The sequence below is a fragment of the Euprymna scolopes genome, chromosome 7 (assembly GCF_053919585.1).
Source record: "Euprymna scolopes isolate OS-2025 chromosome 7, ASM5391958v1, whole genome shotgun sequence".
In the NCBI taxonomy this organism is placed as follows: Eukaryota; Metazoa; Mollusca; class Cephalopoda; order Sepiida; family Sepiolidae; genus Euprymna; species Euprymna scolopes.
Genome location: NC_136488.1, coordinates 89,376,648 through 89,391,806, shown reverse-complemented (window position 1 = coordinate 89,391,806; position 15,159 = coordinate 89,376,648). Strand labels below are relative to the sequence as shown.

Here is a 15,159-nt window from a genome sequence, read left to right as displayed (position 1 = left end):
ATGGTGGTCAAGTTATTTAACGACACGGACTGACGACCTGGGTGTTTCAAGTCCGAATCCAGTTCGTTACACAAAATTACTTTCACTTAAGATGTTGGCAACCTTCACATGATCCTTCCTGTATGTTTCTGCAGAGAATTCTGACTAAAAAATATCGGGAAAACCAATGACAACAACATAATTTTCGGATTCATACAATATAATCATGATTTGCGGAAGGGAAAAGTGCATTCTTTCTTTGGCTAGCATGATATATAGGAGATAACTTAGTTATTATCTACAGGAGATCATTCTGAATTACTTCTGAGTTAACAAAAATATATTTAGGCAACAAGCCTTCTTTTATACACATTTTATTGAAAAGGAAAAACAAGCATCGTCTTGAGTGTCATCTTGCAAGTCTCTTTTATGTTTGCACCTAATAATAAGATGAGACTCTAAATTTATGAAGACTGTGCAGAGTACTCAGTTCTCTCCCATTGCAGGAACTATGACATCAGGATTGGAAAGTAGGATTGAGAAGTCATCACTTCAGAGGAGAGGCAATCTGATCTGCAAAAAGGGTCTGGGCAGTCCCGTCGGCATTCTTAAAGAGAGAAGGCAAAGTTTGGGGGTGGATCTTCTAGAACTGCACAGAACTTTACTCCCATCGCAAAATCAACATTACAGGAATGGTCTAATCTCTGTTGATTTTCGGAGCCCGAAAAAAAATCCCCCACCAAAAGCGAAGACGGTGTAATTAAAATAGAAATATCTACCCTTAACAGAATTTCTAATACAGCCACAATGTTCTGGCAGATAAACATTAAAATATCGATGTAAGTTTTTCATGAACAACACTAAAATCCGAAATAGCTTCTTTTTTTACACAGGAATCACCAATTATCAAGGTCTGGAGGCCACTCGAGGATAAGGGTTAATGAGTTATACATTAGTCAATGTGATTATGGCGTAGTAAACATAAGTAGTGGGAATTTTGTAAATTGGATTACTTAGGGGGAGGTTCATCAAGAACTTGTTTACGTTGGACTTGAAGACAACCAGATTGTGGTCAGTTGGAAAGAGGCAATCCAAAGAGAGTTCCACAGGCGTGCATTTCCAAGAAAGAAGCTTTTTTCATTGAATCTACATTTCGGTTTGGGCACAGATAAAGAGTGTGGGAAATTATTGATAGTGGTTTTGGCAAGACAAGTGTTTTTCGTGAAAGTTTGGGGGAACCATAGATTGAAGCTCAGATGAGCATTTGCAATGAAAATAACGATAAAGCAGAGACAGGCTTGCAACGTCTCTTCTGTCGGAAAGAGTTTACAGGGAAGAGAAAAGGGCATCCCCAACTAAGCTACGAAGTGTATTTTATACTCTGTCAAGGCAGGATAAGCTTCTTCTGGCAGCTCCTGCCAAGATGTGGCAACAGTACTCTACCGTTGGCCGTACCTGGCTTTTATGTAGTTAGAGAATTGCATCAGGAGTGAGATATCTATTGGAGTGAGATATCTACTGGAGCGGTAGAAGGATCCCACCACTTTTCCAGCGACATTGGCAATGGATTTGAAATGCGTGTTCCATTTCAGGTCAGGAGTAAAGGTCAAGCCCAGAAGCTTGTCAGAACATGAAGCCTCCCCAAGACGAGAGCCATTCATTTCAACCGATGCCAGATTGTCATCGGAGCGGAGATGGTGTAGAGATAGAAGCTTGGTTTTTATATGCATGAAAAGTAACCAACCACCTCTTTCCCCATTGCACGACATGCTCAAGATCAGAGAAGAGAGAATCAGATAAGAACTTGGTCGTTTATGGTATTTGATGTGCTATCATAGATTGAAGTGTCATCAGCATAAATGTCTACGAATAATATAAGGATGTGACTTGGAAGATCATTAATGTAAATAAGGAAGAGAGTTGGGCCCAGGATGGGCCGCTGAGGGACTTAATCATTAATACTGAGACCTTCCGATTTCTGCCCATCAACCACTACTCTTATGAACCCATCAGAGAGAAATGATTTAATAATTGAGAAGACATTTCCAGCTATACCATAGCTGGAGATCTTGTGAAGTAGACCATTATGCTATACATTATCAAAGGTCTTTGATATGTAATGAGCAATTGCCCTAAAGAGAAAGCCCCCGTCGAGAGATTCGTTAATCCTATGAGATATAACTGTGAGCACGTCTGCTGTATATCTAGCAGAACGGAAACCATATTGCATGTCACTAAGAAGTTATTTTTGCTGAGATGGTTGACTACTTCTCTATTTACCACAGATTCCAGCAGCTTTCTCATGATCCACCGGGGACTTATTGGTCTGTACTGAGAGGGAGATGAGCGATCACCTGAATTCTTAAATACAGGGCATACTGATGAGATTTTTTAAGGTGTTAGGAAGCGTTTCTCCTTAAGACAGCGCTTAAATAACTTTGTAAGTATGGGCGCTAGTTCTGGTTGAAGCTTTTTGAGCACTATCATTGGAATGCCGTCAGAGCCAGTTGCTTTACTGGAATCAAGGTTTTTGATTAGCTTGCCAACATCACGCACAATAATAATGCTAATTTGTGTTCACAAGGCTACCACTACTACTACTATTACTACTTGGTGAAGTTAATAGTTCTATATCTTTATTCGTCAGAAAAGTCCAAATCTTGCAGGAAAACATTGTCCCAGCAATAAAAAAGATATAGTTTCGAAACTTCTTGTCGAAAAAATATTAATATCAATCGAAAATGTTATAGTGTTAGTTTTTCAAGAGCAACATTAAAATCTGGCGAAAGATTTTTATCCTCGGCCCCGAAAATCAACAGAGATTAGACCAGTTCTGTAATGATCCGGTCCGTGTTGATTTTGCGGTGGGAGTTTAGTTCTATGCAGTTCTAGATGGTCCACACTCCCATCCCTGCTTTCTCTCTTTGAAAAAGAGGTAGTTTATTGTTAATCACCTGAGGTATCCTTACCAGGGAATGACGACGGGACCGCCCAGGCACTTTTTGCAAGACAGAGTGCCCCTTTCTCTGGGACATTCTGACTTCTTAATACCACTTTATGACCCTGGTATCTAAGTTCTTGCAGTTGGAAAGAACTAAAAACGTGGAATCTGGCTAAAAGTCTATTATTTATTAGTCTTTGTACAAATAAACATGACGACGACTACGGAAATGAATGGATAGTTCTAAGTTTAGTCACGGAACAGCTAATTTTTGCCCAGAAGGCAACTACTACTACTACAACTCCTATTACTACTACTACTTGTTGTAGTGAGTATTTTTATACCTTTGTTAGTCGGACGAGTCCGAATCTTGTATAACTCGCGTACCTCTGTGCGGAATGCGTACTTATATACTTAATTCATGTGTGTGTTTTATATGTGCGCATGCATAATCCTCCTATGCAAGTGCGTGGTGTCTGGGCCGTATGAACGTAGGTGTGGAATACGTGAATATCTACGTGCATTTCCAAGAAAATGGTGCTGTTTGAGGAGGACCAAATAAGAGGCTAGTGGTAATCCTCCATCCACCCAAACACTACGAAAAAATAAATACATTTATAACGTTTTACACTTGGCCGATGATGGATGGCCAATATGTCTGAACCTAATACTCTTCATATGGCAAATATTATTACGGTTTTTTTTTTCCTTTATATTCACTGACCAAACCCGAAGGCTGAATTCCTCCATCTTTCCCCCGCCCCTTGATTTATGATTTGAAGCCGACCTGTAATTTCCACCAAGAAAAATGTATTTCAATAATTATTTTGTTTACGCACGATTACGAATAAGTTCCATTTCACAAAATGTATATAACTTCCATCCCCACTCTTTACAAAATACTTTCTCTCTCTTTCTATCTCTCTTTCTCTCTCTCTCTCTCTCTCTCTCTATATATATATATATATATATATATATATATATATATACGTGCATGGAGGAGCGATAAATTTATTTTTTATTTTGTTTTTTACATAAGAAAAAAATTCTACAATTTTATTTTAAAAGTTTTTATTAAGAAAATAAATTTATATAACTTGATTATATAGTATAGCTGACATTTATCCATTGTAGCCGCCTTCAGCCTTGATAGGGTCCGGAACTGGGAGCATGTCTATAATCGCCGGCGGGAGCTCGACAAATACTCTGCGGATGGCCATGATCAGACTGGCTTTCGTATTGTAAAAAAAAATCATGTTAGTGGTGTTCTCAACGTATGATCAAACGAAGTCGTCCAGCGGGTTCAGGTCGAGGTAGAAAGGGAGCCAGTGGGTGAATGGTACAAAGTCCTAGCACTTTTTCTGAAGCCAAGCCTTATTCTTTTTGGAATTGTGGTCTGGCGCCAGCGGACACCTGATTGAACTAGAGAATCGCCAACTTCGAGTTGGCATGATGTTGCCCTCACTTGAAACCACACCAAAGACCATAACCCCGGCCAGAAACTTCGTGTAGCTTAAATACCATATAACTTATTACATAGCTCTATTTACATATTGAACACTTTTGAAGCAAATACATAGAATCTTATGTAGATACCTGAAATAATATATGTGTGCGTGAGTTTCGTTCAAAAAATTCAGTCTGCAATTATAATACTTTATTATTATTATTATTATTATAATTATTATTATTATTATTATTATTATTATTATTAGCGGAACCCCTGGAAATTCTATGGTAGTTGAAAACATTTTCAAATAAGCTAACAATAGAATGTCCTCCAATAGAATAATCAGTGTAATATTAGTTCCGATCAAATCATGAATTAAAAATAAATATTTTTCCAGCCAAATATGGAGAACTGCTTTAGATATATTATTACATGAAATAGAACTATAATAAAGCATCATTTTTTTTCTATAGATTTTAATTTAATCAAAATGGTTTGTAAATCAGTTAGTAATAAATATGTCACAATTGTTTCTTGATAATCTGAAGATTTGGCATGTAATAAGATTTGATAGAAACATGTTACATGTCAATTTTTGCAATTTTTTCATAGTGGTAAGAACATGAAATGAATCAGTAAGAAGTGCGATTGGTGGGATTTGGTTCAAGAAAAAATAAGTGTAGGATATTGACAGATGATATGGCAACATTTACAAATATTTTTTTTATAATATAAATATCCCTGATTCATTATGAAATTGAATGTCTGAATTAGTTAGATGAAATAAAGTGATTTTTAGATCGTAAATTGCTTCAGCCATTTCCGGAACTAACTCCTTATAAAACATATATGAATAGCAGTAAATAAAACTATACATGAAATAAAGTTATCTTTAGATCTAAAACTGCTTCAGCCATTACCGGAAGTTGCACCATACACCCCACTCTTAAAAATATATATGAAATAAAATGATTTTCAAATCGTAAACTGCTTTAGCCATTTCCATGACCGACTGCTTATACTCCCTCCGTTCCCTCCACTCGCTTTTAGAATCATATGAGGAGAAATAAGGTTCTTTTACAGTATTCTACCTATATGAGATACAATTAAAAGTCATACTACTCGATGATGTTATGTGATTTTCGGTTTTAAAAATTTTATGGACTTCACATGTAAGATTTTCTGTGTTTTTTCATATGGGTGCTATACTGCACAAGTAAGTTTGTTCTTGGGTCGATTGCAGTACAAGTAACTTATTTCTTATTTAAAAATTAAACTATTTAACTATTTAATTTCCGGCTGTGCTAATTTTTCCGTGCGTTACAGCTAAGGGTTTGTTTTGTTTTTTTATATATGGGTGCTATACTGAAGAAGCACCTCATTTATTATTCAAAAGTTATACTACTCGATAATTTGATGTGAGTTTCGGTTTTATTAACTTTTTTGTATGTAAGATTTTCTTTTTGTTACGGCTAAGAGTTTGTTTTTGTTCATATAGGTACGATTCGAAAACGATCACGAACATTGTTACAGTGGTGCCTGAAAACCAGGAAATATCCTGAGAAATAATCAACTTAAGAAAATAACCACTAGACGAATAAAAAAATCCATGGAAAACACAAGAAACCCAACTCAAGAACATCCATTTCAACCCAGCTTCTACAGAGAAAAAAGAAGACACCAAAAACTCAAGAAAAGCTAAGGTAGATGATTATTTCCTTTGCTCTTTTTTGTTACCCTGCAAGTTTATTGGTTTTGATGATTTGAAAAAATATTTTGGGATTGATCTTTTTGTTTAAACGTTGGCTACAACAAAAATAACATATATTTAGACAAAACGGTTATCATTAACCAGACCCAATTTAACAGAGCCCTCACATGTGGATCGAAGATCGCAATCTTTATTGGAAAACCGTCTTACTTTAGGCCATGGTTAGCAGCTCTGAGAAAGAAAGAGCGGGTCTACCAGCTAACAGACTCAGAACTAGTAAACCTGGCATACGATTTTTCGGACAGTCAAGTATCGGAAATGATCGGAGAGTATCTCGATGATCATCCGAACTGAACGATCCAGAAGCAACCCAGTTCGGCGAGTTCAGAAATGCTGCCGACGCTGCTCAGGCGCTAACAAAAATAAAACAAGATCGAGGAGAGGTACTCGAAGACTTAGCAAGTAGGATGAACAGACTTACTAAATTAGCCTATAGGGACGCAGAGATGGGGGAAGGTTCAACTGTGCAAGTGCACTTTAGCTGAATATTTCATAGATGCGTTGAGTAACTCCTTTATCAAGGGGGGGGGCGTGGCTAGATCAAATGCGGCATGATTATCGGAGGCCTTGTCTGCTGCGAGACAAAGCGAAATGTTCTATGAGCGACTCCGAAATGGCAGCATGAAAGATCAGGTTATCATAAACCATAACCCATTAAATTATAGCGTTAACAGGCATCAGGGACCAAGCCAAGGAGGGTCCCTACTAGGGTAAAGTTATCCAGAACTAAATTCTACAGTAGCAAATCAATCAATGCTGTAAGGAGTAAGTTTCACGATCTACTGTTAAAATTCCACTAAAAATCTGAATTTGGACGAATAGTGGCCATCCCCTTTTACCTCCTTAAATGAAACCAAAATAAATAAATGTAACTGATATTAATCCTATTACGCCTGCTAGATGTGTTTCAAAACTCATAATGTGTGTGTGTGTGTGTGTGTGTGTGTGTGTGTGTGTGTGTGTGTGTGTGTGTTAACAGTAGACGAGGTCCTGTAATAAAATCCGCTTATGATATTTTAATTCTTGCAGATTTCGTACTTATCATGATAGAACCAATTTTCTATTGATTATTATATTGTAACTAATATATAGTAATGATCTCAAACGTTAAAAAAAGGACCTGGGTGCCATCAGCCAGAATGGAAACCATAAATTTATCGTTTCAGCATTAATCGTTACCGTGTGAGTTAGCGACAGATGAATAAGAAAGCATTAAAAAAATAAGCGGGTTTAAAGTATAGCTGCGTAGAAATAACAGGTTTAGTCGACTTACTCCTGCCAAGTTAATATGGGTGTTTGAATAATTTCATTATAAATTCCACACAGTTACGCACAAGGAAGAAAATATATACGAATAGAACTGAGAGTAATAATTAAATGAAACCAATCGTGTAATAAAAAAAAAGCATAAAAATGAATAATTAATTAATGAATTTTCGTTTTTTTTAAGAATATGCAAATTAGTTAACATTTATGAAGTTGCTCGCATATCAGTGACTGAGTATATTAAGAAGTTCGTTTTTATTTGGCCTTCGGGCTTGCATCACAGTGTAGTATCTGTTCTGATGCTACATTCAAGTTAATTTGCTCTTGGTCAACGTAGGGATAACCCTTCTATACTAAGGCAATTTTTATTTTTGCCTGCTTCCAGGGTGTCCCTTTTTTAGGGAAGCGGGTTTACTCCCGCATTAAAATGGACCTTGTGTCACATTTCGTTCTCATGGGGAATAAATTAAATATCAATAGAAAAGTAGGCTTTTAATATCAATGCCAGCGCGACAAATAGCCCAAATTTATAGGTTTATAGATAATGTATATATACTCGTATCTGGATCTACAGGCTCGTTATTACATCTCCAAATTCGCTACTTTAAATACTTGAACATAAATTTTAATTAATAAACATTGAATTCTTAACTTGTTGTAAATTTTTTTTTTGGTTTATTCATAGAAGATCCACTTTTAAGTTTCTGCTTGGGGATGGCTACTATAGAATGCGACACATTGGAGTATGCAAATATCTCCACTGGACCATCTGTAAAATTTGCATATCGAATGTAGCAGCAACCTCTGGAAACATATTTACCATAAAGAACAGTTGGAAATAAGTTATACGCCATCCACTATGGCTGCAATTCCTATAGTTACGTACCTTGGAAGCAGAGCTATTGAACCTGACATGGCGATAAAAGGCAAGAAAGAGAAAGAAGCAACCTTAGTAGAAGTTAGTGTTCCCAATATTGTTGCGTTAAACAGAGCTGAGAAGGAAAAGATAACGAAATACCAAGGTCTTATGTACGATATGAAAAGAAACTGGAATCTTAGGAAGATCTCTATTAATCCAGTAATTTTAGCGGCACTCAGACTAATGAAAAACAATTTCAAAAATTACCTGGTAAATGAACCAAGTGCAATAGAGATACAGTCAATTGCACTTAACGGCGCTGTTAGAATCTTAAAAAGATCTCTCGGTTAGAATGTATGAAATAGCTGACGAATGTTTGATATTTTGTTATATATTTGTCTATATAATGTGTATCAAAAACGGGTATATTTGTATATACACCCATTTGTCTCTTTAAGTGACTGTATGATATACGGACCGTATTGTCTCGTGCGTGTAGATACGGACATCCTTACGTGTCTCTGTGTTGTATGTATAACTTTGTCCCATAACTGTATGTATAAAAGGCATGCTTCTGTTCGTGTTCTGTGTGAGTGCGTGTGCATATTTGTTACACATTAAAGTACAAACATATAAAAACATAATTACACAATGACTGTTCTCTAACGGATTACTATTCGCTTGACAGTTCACATGACATGACAAATAAACATTTTAGAAACAATTATTTAACAATCTATGTATAAACATCCTCGTCTGCGTCGTACAGAAAAAGGGAACGATACATTCTTTCACTGTTCCTTTTTTTTTTTTTTTTTTTTTTTTTTGGCGCCTGGTCTTTGACTTGAAGGTTCTGTAAAAGATGTCTCCCTCCTAAGTAACACCATGACAACTGGCTATATTTTGTATAACTTCATCTCCGTGAGCTTGTGACTTCCTTACGGGGTTTGAAACGTCTCCCTTCTACATCTTTCTATAAACGCGACCCTTTAAGATTCCATAACACAGGAGACAAATTCCTCCGACTAGTATTACCAGTCGTTCGAACTCAGCTGACAGCGTCTTGGGCTCTAACTGACTCTCCTTGTGTTTACATGAATATATCAAAACCTATTTCTTTGTTCTATCCTTAGTAAACACATACGTCAAAGTTCATTCTTTGTTATTGTTAATATGCAAATATTATTCTTGCTGACAATTGATTGCGACTAAATTGCATTCTTTTATTGTTGCCAACATTTCCTTTTTATTACGATCACTTTTTGTTTATTCTAAATATTTTAATTAGCTTTAAAATATTGGACTCAATTGCAAATTCTTAATTTACACTGTTTTTCATAACTTAATTCTAAAATTATTTGCTATTTCAATATGTGGGGAAACGCATGACTTACTTGACTAGCACGTGTGCATGATTCAAAGGGTCGGGCTTGCAACGAAATGAAAGAGAACGAAATGAAAAACTAAGATGGCGAGACAGTTTATTTTATGTTAAATACAGTTTGGTTTGTTTTATGTTAAATAATCACGTGACTATGAATGTTTATGCAAGTGAGACTGGTCTATAAAAGCGGACGTGAAGCGAGCGTGAGGAGAGTTGAGAGAAGGCGTGTTTCTTACGCAGACATTTGCTAGTCAGCTGGAAAGATCGTTGTGTTTGGAAATGGGGAGTTGTGAAAACAGTGTCGGATTTAAGCCAGAAATTGGTGATTTGAAGTGCAGAATAAATAACACTTGAGTTATTCAATTATAAAATAACATTGCATATTAGTTCAATCGCCAATCGATACTCTGCAGTTTTGTAGAAACGCTGGAAATCCAGCTTGTAGGTATAAAAGACGATCAAACATAACTGCTCCTCTCTGCAGGGGTTTTAATATATAAAAGATCAATAGGATGCCGCATCCTCAGAATGATCAGAATATTGAACAAAAAAAAAAGAATATTTTGGTCATTCCAAAACAAATTTATTTATCTCTTAATGTGACAAAATGAAGGGGGAAATAAATTTGCGTTTTTACTTGCGATTACAAAAGTTAGTCACAACTTCTTTGGAAAATGAGTCCGCTTATTTAAAGAAAATAACATTTCAACACGAATGTTATATATTTATCCGGGAAATAAAGCAATTTTGTGAAGCAGATCTATTAGTCATGTTAAATTACACGCAGTCACTATTTAAAAAGAAAACACAGAATAGTTCATTAATAAAATTACCTTTTTAAAAACCTATATACAGATTAGTCAAGTTGGGGACTGATATCGCCCATACATAAATAGTATATTAAAAAGATGATATGTTTATTGCGTTAAATGAATTAACTTAAAATATGACGCTTTGACTTTACTCTTAGTGAGAGATAATGGCTTAACATTCGCAAATATCCTTTTAGATTACTATCTATACACACACACACACACACACACACACACACACATATATATATATATGTGTGTGTGTGTGTAAAAGCGTTAAGTAATATATATATATGTATGATGAAAATTATATTATATATATTTATAAATTATATTATCTAATATATACAAATATATTACATATGAAATCTGCACACATAAAAATATCATATTTAAGCGCCCCGTTAGTATTATATATATATATATATATATATATATATATATATATATATATATATATATATATATATTAGTGTGTGTTTATGTATATATATAGAATATTTTCATTACAGAAATTCCCATTTTCATTTCAAACTTTTGATTTCGTATAAGCTGTATCGCCTGAAGAGGTCGCTAGTTACTAGTAACTAGCTGACCGAAACATGCTCAGGACTGTGTCGCAACATATTAATGCTTATGTAAAAACAAATAAAGTGTATACCCTGCTCTGCTTCAGTATTGAGCACACTTTTATTAACCTCGTTAAACTCCATTGGTTACTTAACATTAAAAAAAAAATCAGATTATATATATATATATATATATATATATATATATATATATACAGGGTATCTCAAAAAATGTACTCACACTTCGAATGACGAGAAATCCTCCTTTATTTATGAACATACAGTGAAATGGAATATCTTCGAATACAGAAGATAAATGTGATTAAAGAATCATGTTCGAAATTTGTGGACCAACAAACTCCTGGAGTAAGTTAAGGTATCTCTCACCAATGACAGTTCCGTTAATAAAAAAAAATGGCCCTATGATGCACAGTGCGGATATCCCACGCCACACTGTTACTCCTGGCAAGTTTACATGGTGTTCAAGTGTTACATGAGGATTTATAGGACCCCAGTGCGTGCAATTATGGCGATTAATGGTGCCATTTAATTTAAAGGTTGCCTCATCGCTCCACACAATTTTGTGTGGAAACCCTGCATCTTTTGCACATTTTGCCAGGTACCATTCACAGAATTCGACTCTCCGGTCAGGATTGTCTTCGTTGAGAGCATGAATTAGTGTTGGAATGTAGCATGTCCAGTGCAGACGCTTCATGATGCGATGGACGCTATCTTTTGAGATGTGGGTTTCCCGAGCAATTTGTCGACGTGATTTCTGTGGTGATCGAAAGAGTGTTTCCTGCACCTGCTCTTCTTTTCCAGGGCTCGTGGATGTCCGATATCATCCAGAACGTTTTTTTGTTGACGTTTTGGACAGTTCCATCTGCTTCAAATTTCTCTTTGATGCGAGCAATGGTCCGGCGCGGTGGTGGTGGTCTTGCGAATTCCCTTCTGAATCGTCTTTGCACTTCAATGGCGTTTTCTTTCTTCCAATAACATTTCAGGACAAACCTCCTCTCTTCCAAGCTAAGTTGATTTCCTGCCATGCTGTGGTTCACACCTCACACCTGCAACACAAAAAGACAGTATGTTAGCAAGGGTTAAAGTGTGAGTACATTTTTTTAGACACCCTGTATGTATGTATATATATATATTTAAAAAACCATAAAGCGGGAGACCAGTACCCGCATTAAGCTGGTCTGCAGTTTAATTTGTTGCTGGCTATCTTGCTCTTGCTTGTTGCTGGATCTCAATATTTTGAACCGAGAGAGAGACTTAGCTGTCGTACAAAGCTAAGACTCTGTAACATCATCTTTGTATAGATACTCCCTCAGGCATTTGGGCTCAAGGATTTTAAATGTCTAAGGGAGTGGCACTCGTCTGACAAGACGTTGCAATCATCTTCATCATATATATATATATATATATATATATATATATATATATATATATATATATATATATATATAATCCTCCCTATCTTGAGTTGAGCATATTGGGAAGTGATATACAAACTCCCATTAGCGTAGTAAGCGACGCTTTTTGTGTAAACAAATCGAGCGGAGGCATTTGGACGATGGCAATACATCGTTAATTCATAACCCACGCAGCAGCAACTGTATAGGTGAGAAGCTTTGTCAGTCATTTTGGCGGTCAGGTTTCGATCCTAGCTTGAGGCTGTCTAGCCGCACTTATGAGCTGTGAAACAGCTAAACAGTACTGTATTTGGATGACATATATATATATATATATATATATATATATATATATATATATATATATGACTACGTTTTAACGTTTGATTCTCATGTCCGTTTTTGGGTAAACGCTGTGTGGTCATTAATCGTCTCTCCCTCCCGCTATCTCTCTGTCTATCTCTCCCTCTCACTCTCTCTCTCTCTCTCTTATATATATGTATATGTGAGTGTTATATATATATATATATATATATATATATATATATATATGTGTGTGTGTGTGTGCGTGTCTGGTTTTGTGTATATATAAATATCTGTGTGCGGGTTTGTTTATATATATATATATATATATATATATATATATATATATATATATATATATGTCTGTGTGTGTGTTTATATATATATATATATATATATATATATACATATATATATATGCATATTTATATATAAATATATATCAGCTGCTTATGCTACTACTTGTCGCAAGAATGAACTAATTCCCCCCTCTCTCTCTCTCTCTCTCTCTCTCTCTCTCTCTCTCTCCCTTTCAGATAATTTTCTTTCAGCGCTCTTGTCATTTATTTATGTTTAGCATTTCACTTAATAGTCATAATTTCTGGAGCAATAATAGCTTTTCGCTCCCACCGTTTCTTATTCTCGTAATTTTCTCGCTGTAATTCTTACCTTGTTTTTTTTTTTGTTTTTTTTTTCTCATCTTTTTCGTTTTTATTATTTACTGACGACCAAGTTACGGATGATCATCAGTGCCATAATAATAATAATAATAATAATAATAATAATAATAATAATAATAAGCTTTATCTGTACTACTCCTTCTTTCTCTATTTCTGTTTTTTATTATTTCGTTTTTTTTTTATTAACTCTTTGTGGTGCTCGCGTTTGCGTTTGTCTAGAAGTTGTATACCAGTTTTTGTTTTTATGTATACTTACTGCAACCTCTCTTTTCTTTTGTGGTTTGTGTGTATGCGTGTGGTTGTCTATCTGTGATTGTATGTGTGCGTTTGTGTGTCTTTGTTTGTTGGAGTTTGATAATTTCTTGGACGGCGGATGTTAATTTCACGGTGAATTTAGTTTTTCGTGATAAATTCAGGCTTGAATGCCATGGAAACCAACACAAAAATATTCGTGATTTGAGATATACATTTATCCTTTAGTAGTTAAGTTTGCATTGCTTTTCGGTAGATCAATTGCCGCTATTTCATCTCATGTAAATTGTTTGCAATTATACAAATATCCAAGCGAAGCTGACTCGTGTTGTAGATATAAGTTATGGAATTTATATATATCACAGTTAAGCTACACAGAAGTTTCCGCGTTTCAACTTCCTAAAGACTTGTCAGACGAATACATAGAATTTATATTACCGTGTGTTTTTTTTTTATATATATATACACGTGGTATTAAATATCGAGATAACAAATTAACTGTTATTCTCAGTCCTGTTTTCACCGAGTTTATTTCAAACAACTGTTCGGTTGATTTCTGATTCACCTTCTCTTTCTTTATTTTGGAGAGAGGTGAGTTGTCCTTTTTTGCGTTTTCTTATTGTTTGTTTATATTTTAAGTTTTATAATAGTTTACTGTATTGTTTCTTAATCAAACACAAACGCGTATATATATATATATATATATATATATATATATATATATATATATATATATATAGTAGAAATGGTAATTAATAAAAACTGAAGAAAGTGCTCAATACTGTTGTAGAGCAAATATGCGTTTTATTTTTTATTACCGTATCTTTCTGTTAAGTTACGTTATTGTTTCAGCTACCCGGCCGTTTTTTTGGCCGTTTTTTTTGCCGTTTTTTGGCCGTCTGTAGCTTCCTCAGACGTTTTCAGAAATGTTCGTTGTTATGGGATGAAAGAGTGAAAGAGTGAACAGGGGAGGGGTGCGGGAAAAAGGAGGAAGAGAACAAGGGGAAGGTAGGAGGGGGTGTTTGGTATGTCGGTAATGTTTTAGTTTTGGAGTTTAAGCAACTTGTGGGAGAGGGTCTGGGAAGTTCATTTCTGGTGTGACTGAGGGCATAGGGATACATGGAGGGGGAAGGGTAATATGTGCGGGGGGTTACTTTAAAATTTGAGTCATAATATTAAAGTTTTTGGCGTCTCGTTGGTAAGATGATTTCTTGATAAGTATGTCTTGACCTGTTGAGTGTTCGCTTAGGTTCGGAGGCGGGATGGGCTATGATTCGGTTTATTTTTTTAGTTTTTATTTGTTGTCAATTGTTTGGAGAGGGTTAGCTAGCGGCCACGCGCGCGAGCACACACATGCGTACGTACACACATATATACTTAAAGAAACGTTCACATGTATACATCTCCGCCCTGGTGTGCAAATATATGCACATATGTGCGCATGCATGCATAGACACCCGCGTCGCTCCCGCTTACGT

The 15,159-nt window shown here is 35.5% G+C and overlaps 1 long non-coding RNA gene across 1 annotated transcript in view; it reads left to right on the top strand.

Moving 5' to 3' along the window:
• LOC145280238 (uncharacterized) overlaps positions 1-15,159 on the top strand; it is a 357,840-nt gene that overhangs the window by 228,259 nt on the left and 114,422 nt on the right. The window contains exon 3 of the long non-coding RNA XR_013868586.1: positions 5,869-6,073. This is a non-coding gene — a long non-coding RNA (uncharacterized LOC145280238). The remainder of the gene's footprint in view (positions 1-5,868; positions 6,074-15,159) is intronic.